This window comes from Neodiprion lecontei, chromosome 2, assembly GCF_021901455.1.
Source record: "Neodiprion lecontei isolate iyNeoLeco1 chromosome 2, iyNeoLeco1.1, whole genome shotgun sequence".
Lineage (NCBI taxonomy): Eukaryota > Metazoa > Arthropoda > Insecta > Hymenoptera > Diprionidae > Neodiprion > Neodiprion lecontei.
The window spans coordinates 33544214-33561747 of record NC_060261.1 but is presented as its reverse complement, the minus strand read 5'-3'; the positions used below and the strand labels follow the sequence as shown (position 1 = coordinate 33561747).

General features: G+C 42.6%; 1 protein-coding gene across 2 annotated transcripts in view; it reads left to right on the top strand.

Annotated features, from left to right (window-relative positions):
• LOC107226445 (leucine-rich repeats and immunoglobulin-like domains protein 1) overlaps positions 1-17534 on the top strand; it is a 296998-nt gene that overhangs the window by 153123 nt on the left and 126341 nt on the right. The window lies entirely within an intron of this gene.

Below are 17534 nucleotides of genomic sequence, written 5' to 3'. Positions count from 1 at the left end.
GACGTGCCAGGTATAGCATTCGCCTCTCTTCCCGTTTTTACACTTCTCGCGCCACAGGGTGATGATAAAAATCAACTATCGGAGAGCAGGGATACAAAAAGAATCAGCGCGATTAACGCTATCGCTGCAGGGTGTTTCAGCTTTTCTGACACTTGAAATCTAGGTGTCAAACTCGACAGAGTGATAAAGATAGATTCCGTATTATACACCATTTGACAAAGATCGGTTTGGGATTTGTAAAATATTTTATTCTCGGCCAAGTTACATTTGAAAAGGTATTATTCAAATTTCAGCCAATGCGCACGGGTCCTTATTTTCAATTGCAACGATTCATTCGATTCTTTCGATCAATCGAATAATCTAGTCAACCGGAAGCAATAAGCTTCGCAAATACTCTACGGTCACGGGTGGCTGAGCTTTCGTATAATAACGACCAAGGTTAAAAATTGCTCAGAAAAGAGAGGAAAAGGTTAGGTTATTATTCCTATAGGATCGGCGGGTGCAGAACGCGCGGACCTTTATTCCGGCTGTGTTAGGGAATAGATGAGGAAAATTGTAGATCTTGAAATGGCAAAATGGCGAATGAGGCGGCGGCGAAGCTGCGGAACTCGGTTGGACAAGCGGGGAAAGGTGGATTCAATTATTGCATCAAGGCCCTTCTTTACAGACACAAGCGGCCGGGCAGCCAGCAACCTTTTTCAATAGAAGCCAAATGAGAAATTCTCAAGTCGCTGCAGCTCGCGATCCGTTCATCCGGCATGATTTCCTCTCGCTGTAATTCTCAAATTGGTTCCGTTCTTTATGCCCATATAATAGGTAGGTATACGTAAGTTGTCGAGTACCGAGGTCCAGGAATCCTATTTACTTTTCATTCCCATTTATCGCATTTATCTTCACCCAAGTAGGCGCATAATTCAAACGTTGCAGAATCGCTGTGCGGAAATAGATCCATGTAGACCAGTCCGAATGTATTTTACACACGCGTTGTCAGTGCGTAATTTTTGGAGTATAAAATTTACTCCGCTTATTCCTGTTTCTATTTTCATTATTTCCTTCTCTGTTTTCACGTGCAAGGTGTATTTATTTTATCAACCGTTTGAATTATTCAACGTTATTGGGTACTGGTGTAAAAATTAAATATTCTCGCGACAAATAAAATGGAAATTTAAACCTCGAACTTTACACAGAAATTTATTTTTCATTGTCACAATGTGACTGAAATTGATTGGTTTTTGAAATTTTTATGGGTATCTGGTTAAGTCGACTATAAAGTTTTTGTTCATAATGCGTAAAAGGATCCTTCTACAATTTATGTCACTTGTTTGCGTTGCCTCCTGGGAAACGACGCTAAGCAACAACGAAACGGAGCAATAAATTAAAATCGAGACTCGCAATGACTGGGTAAAAATCTTGGAAATAGTTTCGCTCGAACAACCGGTTGAGTAAAAAGAAGTTGAAGAGAGAAACAATTGCAGGAAATGAAAAGAAAATTGAATAAAATCTTTGCCGGTGTGTATTTACAATACTGACCTAGCAGCCAGCGTTGCGATCAAAAATTACTGTACACCTTATATGTAATTGAAACTTTGCTACGCGTAGCTTCTCCTGAATGGAGGTTGGGTTTAAAATTGACTGGAAATCGGAGCGAGCCAAAAACCTGAAATGAAATATGTTTATCGCTGCTCATAGTTCTATAGTTAACATCTCTAACTCAACCGTTGTACTTTGTATCATTATCTCAACCCAAACACAGTAGTGCACTAAAATACTGCGCGCGTGCAATAGTAGTTGCAATTGAAACGATATGAATACATTCGCTATATAAAGGTTTCATCGATGCGGATTTCATGGCATTCCTTTTGCCTAAAGTACACACAATGCAGTATATATGTATAACACTCTACGTAATTTCCTGCGCGTTTTTGTTGCACAAATTAACAGCTACCGGTCTATCGGAAAATTTAGTTATTTTAATAAACAATTACGCATTCTGTGCGCTGCGATAAAATATTCAACGGTGTATTCAACTATAGGGTACGGAGAGATGATTATCGAAAAATGCTAAAAAAAGAGACAAAAAAAAAAACAAAAAAGAAAACAAAAAAAAAATAAGGTAACCACGTGATTAAAAAACAGAGGTGAAAAATGTACCGACGTTACGAGGTGCAACATCACGCGTGCGAGTTCGGTTGCCCGAATTGCAGGCGCACAAGACGCTTGTAACGTCGATTCTCCTCGGTTCGACTACTTTTACTCAGCATTTGTCGCGTATTCATAACACCTGTACGGACAGATATATTATTATGTCTTTGGCATCGTTCTCGATGAATCTAAGGGTTGAAAAAGTTTTGGTAAAGTTTTGGATAAACAGTTCGACTCCGAAGTGTTCGTCCCCGTAGATTTACCTCTTAATAGGTATGTACGATGTATATGTATATAAACTGCGAAGCGGCAAGGGCCTTCATGGTTATACCCACCGACGACGGTTGTAATCAAGGGGATTTCTGGCCCGCAAAAGGGGCGAACCTCCGGCAATTGTGCAGAGTTTGCTTAATTATTTTGTTAATTACGCAAGGCGAAGGATACTTTCGCCGTTGCGAAACAACGAAAGTAAGAAATTCTTCAAACCCCGACCCTTCACCTTTTTCCCAGAATCCACCATCGCCACCCTTTTTGCCGGGCAACCGGATGGGGCTGAAATTTACCAACCGCGATTTCGCATCATCCCTTCGCATTTCCGCGTCATTTGCCGTATTTTGTGTACAAGAATAACTTTTTCGGGAAGAAGGGGCAAGTTGCCAAACAATTTTTTGTCCTCCTATACTTTCTTTGCTTCTTCGCATTTCTTAATTCTTTTTAATTTTATACATATTTCACTTATCCTCGCGGCATCAAATTCGGCCAAGACGAAAAAAACTCGGTGTTTTATGCGGAGACTTGCGGGGGATGATGGTTAGTACCTGTAAGGCTGCAGAGCGCGAGCGTAATTCCAGCCACTCTGCTGAATGCAGCATCTTTCTTTCGTTTTCATTTTTCTATCGCGTTGCCGTGTTTTTTTTTTTTTTTTTTTGTTTGACTCGTCTTCTTGAACGCCTTTTGTTTTTAATTAAGTAGTTCATTAGCTGGTGAAAAAGTGATTAAATTAATCCTGTGAATCTTCCGTGGAAAAATGACTATGGCACGCGCGCGAGTCTCGGCTTATTTGCTGCTATTTATATTCAAGCGTAGCTTATTATATAATAACCTGCTTTAAAAATGACACGACGCTGCAGAGTCGCACAGGGGAGGGCGGGGGTTGAATATGAAGATCGGGGCAGCTTTTTTAAAGTGACAACGGTGATATAATACATGCATACATAATATATACGTACATATACAATATACGTGTAATGGGTATACATAAGTACAGAATGTAACATTCACACGTTTATTAAATTTTTCCAACAATCTCAAAACTCGGAAGCAAAATGTTTCCGGCTCAATTTTCGCTCCCCTGCGTAGTTATCAGAGCCGCTTTGAAATTCCACGCTTAAACAAGGACAATTAAAAGTTCGATCTTGCATGGAAGAGCGGGCTGAAGCAGAAGCACCGCGGACAAGTCGTTGCGCTCGGATTGGGTTGAATTTTTAATATTTTCATCAGACTCTAGCTCTGTACCGTGAGTCGGCAAAAAAAGTAAATTAACTACGCGAGTGTCGTCTCCGCAAGATATTAGCAAAAAATATGAGCTCTGCGTTAAACGACACGAGCAATTTTTGGCCTCGTAATATCATTAGGGACCTTTTTTTTTACGGATTAAAATCAAGGTCTCAAGGTGTAGATTGCATCTGTCTGACGCGGTCTAGGCATGCATCCCTGCAGGGCACTACCGGAAGTTGAAAAGATTGGAAAAATATGGGAAGAATGGAACAGGGGCTGGGGCGGATCGGCCGGTAGTTGCGGATGCTTGCCGAGTTTCAAACTCCTCTTTGCTTTCATATTTAACAGGAAAGTTTTCTACTCCAGGTGTGACAGGCCGCGGTGAGATATGTGTCGTACATCGAATTAAGAACGTACATATACGTATATCCCTGGTATACATGCTCCGGCATTATTCACGCCGACTGAGCGAAAAAACGCGCTGCACCAAAGCTTCAGCTTAGACTTTTCGAAAAGTTTGAAAAGTGCATCGAAAAGATTGCGGGCGTTGAGTTAGAAACTAGAAAATTTATGCATCGGACGAAATGTTTGTACGCGCGGTAAAAGTTCACCTCAGGCTGGTGCCCTTACCGCGTTACATGACCGTATGTATGGGTACATGCATGTATTATGTATCAGACGTCTGTCTGTCGGTATCCGTTAACCGGGATAGCTCTCTTCAATTGACACAATTTACGCTTGAGTCTGCCCCGTCGGTTGGAAAAATAAATTACGAACGAATGCAGGTTTGCAAAATTCATACCGACCCCGAACGCTTGTCGGGGCCTCTTTTTCTTCTATTATATAGGTAAAAATTAGTTTTCGTCAAGAGATTTCGACCCGGTCGTCGTCGCGACGTCGCGGCGTCCCCGACGAAGTGGGTGTCTGCCTCATAAATTTCGAAACTTGCTTCGTGAGGATAAATAGGTATATCCATATTCTCCGTTCCCACCGCGAAAATACTTGTTCCACTGTTTTGCATACGAAAGATATAACGCTGTGGACAAAATTTTGTGCATCGTGTAATTGCTGTTCCGATACTCGTAATTATAGTTATCGGCATGCCGTCGTGTTTCAATATTTTTCTTCTTCCTTCCTGCAGCCTTACTCGTTCGGGAAGCAAAGCGCCTGGATTATCGGAAAAATTCAGTGCAATTAATCACCCGGCACCCATTATAATTCAATCCTTAGTTAAACCCGGGGTACAAAAAGATCTGTCAATTTTTTTCCCACCCTTCGCGTACCTGCCTCGTACCTCGTAATGTGTTTTTCACCGGGCCGTGCCTCGAACGATACATCAAGCAATTACTTAATTAATCAAAAAAACCTCCGGCCTATTCCCTACTCGACCCGCGGAATTCCCGGCACCTCCTCCTCCTTTTCCTCTTCAACCCCCGCCTATTCTCCGTCGGGTTACGGAGGACTTTATCTACCCACTCGGACTAAATTAAAAACGTTTTTCGTGTAAAAACTGGCGGTTTGAAGAAAAAAAAAAAAAAATTAATTTCTCTAACTTGACACAATTTTTTATTTTTTTTTACTCTATTCTATTTTCATCCCCGTAGAGTTCTAAAATGCAGTGAACAAATATACGTCACGCTAGAGAGGAATTACACAATAATTTACAGTGAAATAATATAAGTGTACTTGTGAAAATCCAGGGGTAAAAATTTCTAAACTCGAAAATATATACAGTTTTTATTCGACTTGATATCTTGATGATTTTGTGTAATGAAAATGTTGTATAATATTTGACGAGAATAAAAAAAAATTAGCAGCCTCGTAAATGGAATGGTAAAAAAATTGAAGCCGAGATGCGCAGTGACTTGGAACGATAAATAAAAGTAGTGATTAATTTCTTCGACGGTACGTGTATGTTACGTAAAGATCGAAATGAGATTTGGTATATTTTCGTCATTGCTGGAATGAAGTAACTAAAAATCCATTAAGAAGAGACAATAGCCAGACGTAAACGGTAGAGAAAATTGCTGAACGAATTCAAAGAGACAAAGAGGGTGTGATGGAAAGTGGGTGAGGGAGAGAGAGAGAGAGGGAGAGGGAGAGAGATAAGAGAGAGGAGATTATACAGACGTTATCAATGAAATAAATGAGACTACCGCACATATATTATACCTATAATATAACCATTAAAGCAAGCGGTGAGTAGAACGTAGGCAGCGAGTATATCATTGACATCAGATAAGCCCTGGGATCTTTCGACGGTGCATTTTAACCGTAATTACTTAGCGCCGAGGTAATCAATCATTCAGCCAACGATGGTAGCCCGATGGCTTTGCCCCAAAGGGCTTTGAACCGAATTTCACCAAAAGAAATTCCTAAATGCAAAAACAAAAAAGCTATACGTCAGCCACGCCGCTATTCCTGCACACTTTTCGCGAACATCCCGGGCTTTCGAGTTGGTCATTTTTTGTTTCCCTCGTTTTCGCATCTCTTTTTCTCTACCCCGGCTTTTCCGTAATGAAAAATAAGGGGGAAACGAAAATCTTGAAATCTCAAATCGACGAGAATTTCTAATCGGTAGGATTACGCCGTGGCCTCGAGTGATATATTCGTTTCGTAAATAAATCCGTAGGTAAATTTCGTTTCGAATATTTGTCCGAGCGGCTGTCGCGCCGAGATCCACACCTGTAAAAACTCCGCGATTCTACGTGCACATATCGGTGTATACGGAGTGGTGCAGGACCTTTGGTCGACCAATCGTATCCTTGCTCTCCGGGCGTAGAAGTGATGTATGGATCCGCGAGCTCAAAACTCTCATAAATCCTCTCCGGGAAGTTTGTCTCACTTTTTTTTCTCCTATTGGGTTAACAACAAACTGTTAGATTTTCTCATCTATCATGCACAGTCCCTCTATACCGAGCAGCTAGAACATATATGTATATACGATTACCAAACCCCCAGTTTTATACTCGAAATACACCCACTGATCGGAAATATCTTTCTCATCGATTCTTCCGGAACGAGAAGATTCGAATTCATTAAGCTTCTCGCCCCTGTTATCATCCCATTCGACCTTTCGTCTTTTCCTTGAAATATAAATTTCATCGTTTATCAATCATTATCACTCTCTTCGTCGCGTCCACGTATCCTGAAAAACGTGAAGGATTAGCGATGATGAGAACGATAAAAAGAGGGTTTCTACGCTTTAGACAAATCAGAAAACCGATGGAATGCTAGATAGACGTCAAGGCACGTCTCGGAAGTTGTCGCATCGTGTAGTTGCGACTTCCCGGGGGGATTTGAAGAGTGGACGAGAAAGAGACGGGGCTCTGAGGCGTAGATACTGTATCCTGCACCGTGCACGTACGATCTGAAGGATCGAGAGTGTAATCAGTGACAGCACCGCGGGGCGGTTGGTTCGACGATGATATCGTAAAACCGTTTCATCAAAGTTTATCAGGGTCTGCGCCTCTTCCAGCAGGTCTTTAAACGAACTTGAAATAGGAGAGTGACAGACCATGGGAAGATGCGACGTATGCGGAGATCGGAGGGGAAATACGTATCTATACTTTCGTCCCTTGCTCACAAAGAACTGGAACTTTGATTTGAAGAGGTTGTTTTTTACTCGCAAGACTCTCAGGAGCGCGTTTCCAACGGGACGAAAGGGGAAGAAACTAGTCGCGAGGGATACTCGACGCTTCGTTATTATTTCAGGGGTAGAAAATCGTGTGGACCCCCCCCCCCCCCCCCCCGCTTTGGGGGACCGGAAATACATCCGAGAGGAACTCGAAAGCTAAAAGTATTTATACCAAGACGAAAAGGGATGGATTCACCGCAGAGAGTCGTTAAAACCCGTGTACCTGATTCGGTATCCGAACTGCTGGGTAAAGTTCTTTGGAATCATTATCTGAATCCGTTGAGTAGTCGAAGAGAATCTGCAACAAAATCATCGGTAGTCTTCCGTACTCGTACCTCTTGCTGTTATTTTCTCTAAAACTATTTTTGCTCACGTCAAAAAAATATGGGTATAATTTATACTCGCTTTTTTCAAATATATACGTGCAGCTTCGACTCGCATCAGTTCCGTACACACCGACTATAGTATTACTATAACCATATATATACCAATGATTATTTTCCAACCCAGTTTTTCACTCAAGAATTATTCCCATAATTCAAGGAGCCTGTCCTCCTTGTCCGCACGCGTCCGTTCCCGTCTGTTACGCCCCTCAAGAATTATTGCTTCGGAAAGCAGGGCTTATTTATTAGCTGAGTATTAGGGAAAAAAAAACAAGTGAAAAAAAGCACTGAGAGGGGAAAAAAAAGGAGAAAAATCTCGACGCGATGCGAGCTAGGTACGAATCTATACGTATACGTATACATACTTGTTCGTTTGTGAACGCAGAGTAGAATACCAATAATTGATTACTTTGTACTGCAGTTAAATTAGTAGTATAATTATGGCACTCGAGGTGTGAAACAGCGTGAAACCTTCTTTCAAAGTTTCCAATCCAAACTCTTGTCACGTAAAGTTTGTACACGAAAATTCGTCTTGAAGGATTATACAGAGCTGGCTTAGCTGATTATTAAACTGTTATTTTGCATTCGATCTTTCATTATTTCTCACCAACAACGTGTCAATAGTTTCCCGTAAGGAGACTATCACCCCAACGTGATTTCCATACCCACTAACAAAAAATATCGATGAATAAAATCGCGATTAGGGATTAATCGTGGAGCCTGTATAAAAGGAGAACGATCCTAATGTGGAAGAAACGGTGGAAAATTTGCAGAAAGATCTTTCTACACTGGAGGTGCTGTAGTTGCCAATGTCGGGTTTTTCAAATTTAAGAGGAATGCAAGGGAAGTCGGAGGAGGGGGGGATACCGTGATCAAGTTATACAAAAAATAACAAACGGACACCGTGAACCTGACATTAACGTCACCAGCACTATTTTGGTGGACATTGTGAGAAATTGATCTTTCTCTTTTCTTCTGGCTGTAAATAAAGCCAAACAGCCAATGTCGATCGTTCGCCTTTTATACATATAGGCTCCGTGGCATGAATAATCCGGTCAAATAAATCTTCAAACAAGAAAATGACGAATCAAAGGTTCGAGGAGACGTGCGACCGAACTCGATTCGCGTAAATCCCGCGATAGAATCGAGGAACAGCTATTTTTGAAACCAAAGACTCGGGGTAGAAATCACGACCGGCCCGTAATTTCGTAATACGGTGAAATACGGTTCCAGATTGTTAGTCCAGAATCGTTAACTTGATTTCCCTGTTCGGCCGCACTACCTTCTGCAACTGCTAGGTAACAATCAAAACGCGAACGATGAGGGATCGATCGGAGGTAACGAGCGTCGATGTTCACCACGGACGATGTAACTGGATGTATGCAGGGGGTCGTAATATTCCCGGCGCAATATCGCGCCGCATACGCGTTTATGCAAACATACATATTTCTATCCAAACGACACGACGCGGGGCATCAGCCTCTCGAAGTATGTTTAAATGTTAATTGAAAATGGCGCGGGTATACCACCGACGTTTGGTGTCAACGCATCAACTTTTCACGGTACGATACATTATTTACACGCGTAGACAGCGAGCGCCCGTGCCCTCTGCCTTGGTACATATGTACATAGGCCGTACACGGTATCAGGCCGGCCCATGTGGGTTAGGTACCTGAGCATAACGTATGGATTATATACACGCGAAAGTAACGCCGGTGGAACGAGGATCACGCGACGCGGGCGTACCGCTAATGACTAATTATCGAAGCGCTTTGAAGGAATCCTTTGAACTCCTTGCAGCGTGTATCGAGCGAGTGGCCGTATTGCTCGCGGCGACGAGGCTCGAAAATACCAAATTTTTCGCCTTCATTTCGGATCGACCTTTCCGTTGTTCGTTAGTTTTTTACCACCTCGGTCCGGCTGCGATGTCCGCCTGCCTGCCCGCGTGCTCGCGTGCTACGAGAATACGGAGAGACAGGAAATTGTCCAATTCCACCACTTAGGAGAAGCCCGAGCAGCTTCGTCGAGGAGACTTTTGTCCTTCGCTATGCTCCGGACCGAACCAGCACCTGCGGCCAGTCGCCACTTATTGTTAGTAAAACATACTTTTACGTATCTCGAGGCTATTGCAGCTCATGCTTTTCTCACTAGTCGAGAGACGCACGGTATTTTGCGATTGGCAATACTGGTCGCCAGTAATTACGGTTTGTAATTTTTCAAATATCAGGTGAAGTGGATTTTGATTTTGCGGTGTAAAATTTCGGTACAGAGATAGGAAAAATACGGTGCTTATTGCGATGGCGCGAAAATGCAACAGAGTGCAACAAGTTGGCGAAGATCGAGAAATCAGTAAGGCTGATTATACAGTTCGCGTGCCGAAAAGTATTAAGAGTTGAAGTTGCAGCAGGTCAGTAATATGGCCTCGACTTAACACGCGATCGAGGCGGAAATATCTGCACGCTAATCTCGATGGCAATGGCCTAGCCCAGGATATGCATTAGAGATGTGTGCGGACTGACCGCGAGTTCGCCTCAGGAGTAATTAATACGCGTTCTATAATCTTGGTTCGGAAATGTTACGGGGAATAATAATCACTCGGTACTCTGACGGATTGGTAGGGAACTTTTGGATACGTCGGAAAAATAACGGCGATAATGATAATAATCGCGAATATATATATATATATATATATATATATATATATATATATATATATATATATAATATATAAATATGTATATAAATATGTATATATGTAGCGAAGATTTTATTCCCGACTTCCCAACGTTTCTTGAACGGCACATAACAGATAGCCCGATTACTTATGCAGTGCCTCGTTCGTGCAAGCCGACTTCGAATTGATGAATTTGATCAGACCGATTCAGACACCGGGAGCCGCTTTCGACTTCGACGAGAGAACTCGCCGAGGCTTAAGAATCGAGAAGTCAGCTGGCGTATCCTTACATCCGCGATACGATTTCGTTGAAATTTATGTACCGTGCATTGTTAATTCTGTAGGTGAGTTATATTTTTTTAAACCAAACACATCGTTTTAGGTCGCGGTTATTAACGTCTCTTTGAAACTTAATGGCAATTGCGACATGAGGTGTAACTATCTCAGACCATCTAACGAATTCGTCTCACGAGTCCGTGATACCAAGAATCGGATATAATTAAAAATTCGAATAATGATGTAATTAAAAATTCGAATAATGATGTAATTAAAAGCTCGAGTTTCCTTCTGCAGCGCTCGTAATTGGAATAATTTTACCCACGTTTCAAGCATGGGCTGCAACGAAAAAGCTTGGGAATTTTCACACGCGAAACACTTTCAACTTGCACCTAGGTCACCTCTGTTTCCGCTACTTCAGGTTTGCAAATGCAGAATTTACGGGATATTAACATTTATTGTTAGTTGTTGGTGTGGGCTGAAACGCGAGGTCAACTCTTCTCCCATTTAATTTAACAGTCGGGTCCCGGAATTGAGTTGACGGTTGATTTTTTTTTCTGCTCTCCCTTTATTCTCCCGAACGAAAAGAATCCCACTTCTGATTCAGTTAGAAAATGTTAATAAAAATAAGGATACCGCAAAATAAGGTAAATTTTTTTTTTTAAATTCGAAAATCGCGAAGGACAATATCGCATTCTCGGGGGGAATTATACAAGGAAAGAATAAGACAATCCGTCGGCTATAAGCAAAACTGGTAACTGCATGACAAGGTGAAATTTTTTTGGGGTAGCTTAACGGCGTGGAATTCCGGGATCGTCGGAGGAAACACGATGAATAATGTAGGGCAAGATCTTCGGCAGCCAACGCTGAGCGAGGCGTTAGCGAATGGACGGAAATTGAGGTCTGGGGATGGAAGGGGGGTTAATGACACCACGGAATTCAATTTAATCCTTTTACGCTATACACCGAGCTACGTCCTGTCCCGAGACGCCGAACCTCGGAGAAGAAGACACTCGAATCGTTGCTGGTTGCGGGTGAAATTCGAAGTAGTAAGTTTGCGTTGCACAGGTAATGCGGATCTCTCTCTCTCTCTCTCTCTCTCTCGCTCTGTATTTGTGTGTGTGAGTATCGGCTGAGCAAGTAGAAACGTCGAGTATCAAGTCCTTGGCAAACTTCTGCCTCTACAAGCGGCGGCAACGGGCTTCGGCTTAAGCCACAATACACACAGCTTATACCCTTCGGGTTCTTATCAACACCGCGCAAGCCTCGGGCAAAGAAACTGGTGGAAACAATCGGAAATTAATCATCGAGAGCGAATGGCCGCGCAACTGTAATTACACCTGCTCTCAAGCCACTCAAGCGCAGTTGCGTAGGCATCGCGGACGCGCGGGCAGGGATAACGATCCAAATTTTCAGTCGTGGAAAACGTTTTTTCACGCACCCGTTGGCATTTCAAATGTTGAAAAGAAATCGCGGCTGTATTATACACGTGTATGCATGTATGGGAGGATCTCGCGGCTCGCCGAAACCCCGTTGCTGATGGTGTGTACATATATGTGTGTGTGTGTGTATGTATATATATGTATGTATATACGTCTAGCAAACAAGTGGCAACTAATGAGAGAACTTCTTTCGCGAGAAGTAGAAACGGTGAGACTAGACTCTTAATCCTCCGAAATCCCTACCTGCAACCTTTGCTAAGGGTTTCAATCCCCCGCAAAACTCCGCCTCGTCCCGCCTCGAAACCCCTCGGAGATTCACTTCTTCGAAAAAAGTCGACGAAAACGAAACAGAGAGAAATAACTTTTCGATAGTTCTCTTCTGTTTCAACTTGCTGGTCAAAGGACTCCGCAGAATCATTATGGAAATTGAATTCCGGTCGAATTGGCTGGATTTTTAGTATGTTATACTATTTATCCTTCCGATCAAAATTCCTCACAGATACAAGTCGCAAAAATCAGCAGATTCCGAGATATAGGATTCGGAAGTGGGGTGTATGGATTTTTTGATATCCATGGATTACGCGATCTTCACGAATTACAAAGCTTCAAGTTGGACTTGAAATCAAATGGATCACACAAAAACTGCACAGCCGATTCACGCGAAATATGACTTTGCCAATTTCTTCTGGTATAACAGCTTCCTACCTATCCTTGAAAATCAACCGTGCAGTTTCTTGAGTGATTTGTAAGTCCCCTTGAAGCTTTATAATTCACGAAAATCACGAAATCCGTAGATCATATGAACAATTCTGGACAACTTTTTTCCGAAGCTTGTGTCTCGGAAACCATTGACGTTTGGGACTTGTGGCCGTGAGAACTTTTGATCGAAAGGATATGTACTTCAACGTACTGAAAATCCAGCCTATTCGACCGGGAGGCAATTTTTATAAGGATTCTACGGGGTCCTTTCTTCCCACAGCTGTGATATCATTGAATACCGAGTGAATATCTACCCCCGTGAAATTCGTCCTTGAGTAATTATTTCATTGTCAGCTAATTAATTAATTCAAAATATGAATCCGGATGTCTCGGTACTCGATTCGTTTAATTAGCCCTTCATTTACTTCGCATTTATTCTCATCGTATATGGCGCGGCTTATGATTTTCCCTTTTTCTCCTGTCTTTTTTGCACCCTTGCCCACCTCAAGCTACCCGCCCCCTTTGCGAAAGGGAAAAAATCAGGGGTGTAGACACTTCGAGTAGCGTGCCGCCAGAGTCTCGGATGATTCGCGGTTGGTACTTGAGGCACGTACGCGATATCGAAACCTCCGACCCTTCGCTTTCCTCCTTTCTATTCCCCTGCCCTCCTCGCCTCTCCTTTTCTTTCGCCTCCTTTCCGTTTCTTTCCATCTCTATCCTCCGCCCCTTCATCCGGTTCGTGTTCGTTCACCATCTCGCCAAAAATCTCCTCCGGGACAAACGAGTGTTTGAGCTACACTTTTAACTAGAATCAATAGGTGGGCACGAAAAGTTTCTCTTCGTCTTCTTCTCTTTCTATTTTTATTCTCTATCTTCCCATCTCCGGCTCCGTGTTTTTCTTCTTCTTCTTCTTCTTCTTCTTCTTCTTTTGGCGTTTTTCTTTTACGCTGCAGAAACGTGGCTGAAAGTCTCGATGCTCGATCCTCGATCTCCGGACTGAACGATCTCCAAACTGCATCCGGTCGAAGAAGTAGCTACTACCGGCTTTTTCCTCGCCTGAGTGGAAATTTTATACTGTTTCCGTTTCTCGTGGCGTTTCAATTTGAAACTGAAGCGTTATCAGGTGGCGGAGAGGTCAGAATGCGAGAAACGATTCCTGCGTGCATTTTAATTTTACAGAAGAGTTACACGCATCGTAAATTTGTTCGTTGAACCGGAGACCAGAAAATAATTAAACACGTGCGAAGGTTATAACTTTTCGTTCACTCGCACGTGAGATTTCACAATTAACGTGTTTCACGTATCTAACCAAATTACTGCGGAGTAATCACGGACTAGTCTAACTTATAATTTTGGTAATCTCGTTGCTCGTTTTATCATACATACGCAGTCTGTGCCTCAGCGTATAATGCAGAATTGTTCAACTGCGTACAGCTGCACGGAATTGAAATTAAAAGTTTTGTACCTTCAAGCGCGAATTGCAATTTGAAGCGCTGAAAACTGTGCGAGCAAATAGGACCGGGATTACGCGATACAGAGGAGAGTGTGATTTATTGATGTAACTGAATAGTCCCGTCGTCCATCACCGTTATATTGAATTGCTCCGATGCTACGGCGCAGATACACCCTGATAGCACGATCGTAGGTAGACTATCGAATAAACTGTAAATTCTCGTTGGATAATTATCAGTCGAAATTGTTTCATTCGAATGAAACGTGGAGAAGCGAATGTAATTTTTCTAACATTTATCCTGTACTCCAATCCATCTGCTCTCGATATAACGCGACGATAAAATTCTCCAACTTTTGAATCCATATTACTATTTCAAAGCGTCATTTGATATTTAAACACGTCATGTGGAATGCAAATTCATACCGTACAAAAAAAATATCCGTACAGAAACTACGTCTGATTTTTACTCCCTTGGTCGTTACATTTAGACTGCTTTTTTTTTAAAGGATTCTATACGTCGACGTGGATTCGTTTACAAAAATTCGTATGTAAAATTTGGAAAGTAACATGTTCACGCACAGATACCGTGCGGAAAGGGATCGAGACGCGCAGGAATTCAAAGCGTTTGCAAAATCACCGCATATTCTACTTTGCATCATTCCGCGAAAGAATCCCGTAGCTTGAATCTGCCTTGGTTCCCGAACCCAGATTCCTCCGCCTCCCTATTCCCTGCTCTCTCTCTCTTTCTGTGCGAGAACTCTTCGTGTAGATGGATTTTGAATCTGCACGATTTTCTACTCGGATCTCGTGCCGCCGTCCCGCGAGCTGCCGGACTAGAGCAGAGTTCAGTTCCCCTCAGGACCCCATAACCGAAGCTGTGCCAAGGGATTCTATTCCTTTCCATGTCTATACATTGCACATACATACACGTCTCTCTGTTTCTCTCTCTCTCTCTCTCTCTCTCTCTCTCTCTCTCTCTCTCTCTCTCTCTCTCTCTCTCTCTCTCTGAGATGCGGATCACAGACGGACAGGGCCAGAGAACGGACGCTTCATTCAACGTATATTTTACGTTTTATTCGCCAGAGGGATCTAGCATTGTCCTCCGAACAATACTTCTCATTGTTATCCACCTCGGTTCCTATTGACACACACACACACACATACACTCAAAGTCTTACATATACGTGTATACCTCCACACACCGTTGCGTCTTTCCTACTCGCTGCTCGCCTCAGCCTCTCTCTTATACTTCGCGAGCCTGCCGGAGGCTACTAGACTCTCGGCACTCGAATATAGCGGAAAGAGAAAAAAAAAAACGAATAAATAATAATGACAAGAAAGGCTTCAAAAGAAGCGAATAAGAAATAATAAAAGAAAAAACGAAAATGACAATTTCAGAAAGTGCGTAAACGTGAAACGAGAGGAAGAAAAAGGGGTTATTCAAGGGTGGGGATAAAAATAATTGGTCCATGAGACAAATTGGGTATAAATCACGGTGACGAAAAATGATGTGAGGTACGGTGAAGTTTGAACTGAAAATTAGGAGCAAGGGTGCCGACGTTGGAGTCTTGTAGAATTGCCAATTATCGCAGAAGTGGAATTCCACCACGGCGGTGACGGCGGAGGGACGTCAGTTCGCCCTATGTCTGTTGAATTATATCATACCCGGTATGGATGGAAAAAGTGAAAATAAAAATAAGCGAATGAATATATTTACGAGGCCAGCTTGCGCAATTTGGGACCAAAAAAGGAAGAAAAATTATTGGGAACGATCATTTATTTTTCTTCTCTTTTCATTTTCTCGTACTGCTGCTGCGACGAATATACGATAGCTGTGAATAAGATAAACAAAATATCCTCCAGCACAATACGCGGGCAATTTTTGTTTGAGCACGGCTGCGGTATAGCTTATCCATCAAATGCACTGCGCGTTACGCACAGGGGTGTAAGTATATGAAAAGAAAATATCATTTCTGCGGAGGGGTTAGCGAATGTTTAGAGGGTGAAATGTAAAAAAAACTGTACGAAACCACTTTCGTGAACGAGGATCCTGCCGCGCGTCCTGTTTTCGCAAGGACGATAGCTGCGGGAACGAGAGAGTGACAGCCTATTAAAACACAGGCGTGCAAGGGGTGCTAGGGGGTGTGGGGGGTGAGGTAGGGTTTTGGCCGCAAGTTGCCCGACGAAAATGGGGTGATTCTTGGCTGCTTGCTATGCTCGGAGTGTTTTTAAATGAGAAGCGTCGAAGAGAAGAAGAAGTAGTGGTTGGTGGTGGTGTAAGGGTGCGACTCTCGATCCTTTAAAATTCCATCCTTTCACCGGGGGTGCCTTCGCGTCGTCCATCCCTCTCTCATTTTTCTTCTTTGCACCCGGGACTCGCTCTTCACTTTCCTATTTTTTAACCCATTTGATGGGTCATTCGGATATCAAGCCTCCGCGGACTCGTTCGGAATTTAAAAAATAATGGCCCACGTACCCCGCCTGACTCTGCACACCGGCGGCTTGTAAAGATTGGGAAAAATAGACGGGGAGGAGGAAGAGAGGGAATTTATCAAATCCCGTGGGGGTGAGAATTGGCGGTGATAAAAATAATTCAACATTTTCCTACAGCAACGCTTTTCGGCAATAAACTGGATTCTCAATTCAATTCTCGATGGTTTGGAGTGAAAAATTGTTGCCAAGTTACCGAAGGTACGATATTGTGTCAATTTTCAGTTTTCAGGCTTTGTGGATTTTTATTTATTTTCGTAATAATCTCAGAGTATTGTGATCATCTTGCGATCGCGCGTGAGAATTGGATGCGACAATTTTATTACAAGATACCAAAATTTTACCGACCAAAAAAAAAAAAATATCGTTTCGGATCTTAAACGTTAATTGATTGAACTTCACGGATCCTCACGACGAGATTTATTCGATAAGTCATTTTCAAACTTCAAAATAAGAAAAAATCGCAAACGAATTCGTACGACTGACACACGGTGAGCGTAAAGAGTTTGTCCCTTGACACTCGTGAGAGCGACGGCACGTGGCCTTCGGGATTTCGTCGGCTCCGAATGAATACGAGAGGGAAGAAAAAAGGAAGAAAAATAACTTGGAATAATATTATCGTAGGCAAAGGATAACACGAGGTTGACTAGTCGTCGGCCTCCCGCGCCCGTCGTGATTAAAAAAAAAAAGAGCAAGGAAAAACATGGTGAGATAACCCCCTGACCTCGATCTATATTACATTTTGCTTAAGACAAAAAAAAATAAATAAAAATCACCCGATCTTCGACGTCTCAAGCGTACGAATTCAAGCGCGGGTCGCCGCAACGGCTTACACCTATTC